We start from the raw sequence: 2,356 nt of genomic DNA, 5'->3' as shown, positions 1-2,356 counted from the left end.
AGATACTCCACTGGTCTCACCCCTTCAGGAGTAAGGGAGAATGAAGAGAACAGGATACAAGGAAAAGATTAGTCCAAAGGACTAATGGACCACATCTACCAAGGCCTCCACCAGACTGAGTCCAGTAAGCTAGATGGTGCCCTGCTACCACCACTGACTGCTCTGACAGGGATCACAATAGAGGGTGCTGGACAGAGCTGGAAAAGGATGTAGAATAAAATTCTAACTCAGAAAAAAAAGACTAGATTTACTGACCTGACAGAAACTGGAGAAACCCCAAGAGTATGGCCCCCAGACACACTTTTAGCTCAGTGATGAAGTCCCTCCCGCAGTTCACCGATGAGCCAGGAATTGGACAACCTCATAAAACAAAACGGGATTAATGAGGCACAGCAGTCCAGGGACAATGACTAGAAGGCAGGAGGGGACAGGAAGGCTGGTGATAGGGAACTCAAGTTTGAGAAGGGACAGTGATGACATGTCATGGGGTTGTTAACCATTGTCATAGGGCAATATGTGTACTAACTGTTTAATAAGAAACTATTCTGCAAACCTTCATCTAAGGTAAAAAAAAAAAAAAAAAGAATTATCTATGTAAGATCAAATTGACAACAGCAACTCGAAAGTTTTGATGGGAAGCCTAGGGGGCAGTGAATTGAAGATAATGGTGATGGAATAATTTGGAAAAGGATAGTGAGAATAGTAGCACAACTGGAAGAATGTAATTGATGTCACTGAATTGTACATGTAGAAACTTTCAAAATGGTGTAACTTTGGCTATGTATATTTTCAGCAAAAAAGGTCCTACAAGGTCGAGAAGGGAGAGTGTTGACATGTCATGGGGTTGTTAACCAATGTCATAAAACAATATATGCACTGACTGTTTAATGAGAAACTATTTTTTCTGTAAACCTTCATCTAAAGTACAATAAAGAAAAATTAATTTAAAAAAATTTCCAGAGGAAGAGAATTTCTTGGAATTAATAGATGCAGAATATAAGAGATTAATATACACTACTCTTCAAGAGTTCAGGAAGATCAGGCAAAATGCAGACCAAGCAATAGAGGAAATTAAGAAGATTAGAGAAGGGCATAATGACAAATTTAACAGGCTGCTAGAATCCATAGAGAGACAGCAATAAAAAATCCAGAAGATCAACAATAAATTTCAGAATTAGACAACTCAATAGAAAGTCATAGGAGCAGAATTGAAGCAATGGAAGTCAGAATTAGAGAAACTGAAGATAAAGCACTTGACACCAACTTAGTTGAGGAAAAAATCAGATAAAAGATTTTTAAAAAATGAAGAAACTCTAAGACTTATGCAGGACCTATCAAGAGGAATAATCTATGAGTGATTGGAGTACCAGAACGGGGGGATAACAGAAAATACAGAGAGAATTGTTGAAGATTTGTTGGCAGAAAACTTCCATAATATCATGAAAGATGAGAAGATATCTATCCAAGATGCTCATTGAACCCCACATAAGGTAGATCCCAAAAGAAAGACACTGAGACATATTATAATCAAACTTGCCAAAACCAAAGACAAAGAGAGAATTTTAACAGCGGCTAGGGACAAACAAAAATTCATCTACAAAGGAGAGTCAATAAGAATAAGCTCAAACTATTCAGCAGAAACCATGCAGGCAAGAAAGCAATGGGATGACATATATAAAGCCTTGAAGGAAAAAAAATGCCAGCCAAGAATTATATATCCAGTAAAACTGTCTCTTAAATAAGATAGCAAAATTAGGGCATTTCCAGATAAACAGAAGTTTAGGAAATTTGCAAAATCCAAACCAAAATTACAAGAAATATTAAAGAGAGTCCTATGGTTAGAAAATCAATAACATCAGATAACAACTCAAGACTAGAAAACAGGACAGAGCCACCAGATATCAACCCAGTTAGGGAAGTCACAAAATAAATCAAAGCTAAAACACTGAAAATAGGGAAACAGCAATGTCAATATTTAGAAGATGACAACATTAAAACAAAAAAGAGGGACTTAAAAAATACAGACATAGATTTTTCATATGGAGAGGAAGTCAAGGCAATATAAAGAAAAAAAGACTTCTTCAAACTTAGAAAAATAGGGAAAAATATTAAGGTAACCAGAAAGGAAACTAACAATCCTAGACATCAAAATAAAAAACAAGAAAAATATAAAGACTCAGCAAATAAAAAATCAACAACAATGAAAAAGATGAAAAGAAAATACATAAAGAAAAATGACTCAGCACAGAAAATTAAGTGGTACAAAGAAACTGTCAACAACACATGAAAAAAGACATCAAAATGACAGAACTAAACTCATACTTATCAATAATTACACTGAATGTAAATGAACTAA

Source organism: Trichechus manatus, unplaced genomic scaffold (genome assembly GCF_000243295.1).
Source record: "Trichechus manatus latirostris isolate Lorelei unplaced genomic scaffold, TriManLat1.0 scaffold00073, whole genome shotgun sequence".
In the NCBI taxonomy this organism is placed as follows: Eukaryota; Metazoa; Chordata; class Mammalia; order Sirenia; family Trichechidae; genus Trichechus; species Trichechus manatus.
Note: the sequence above shows the minus strand (reverse complement) of the source record.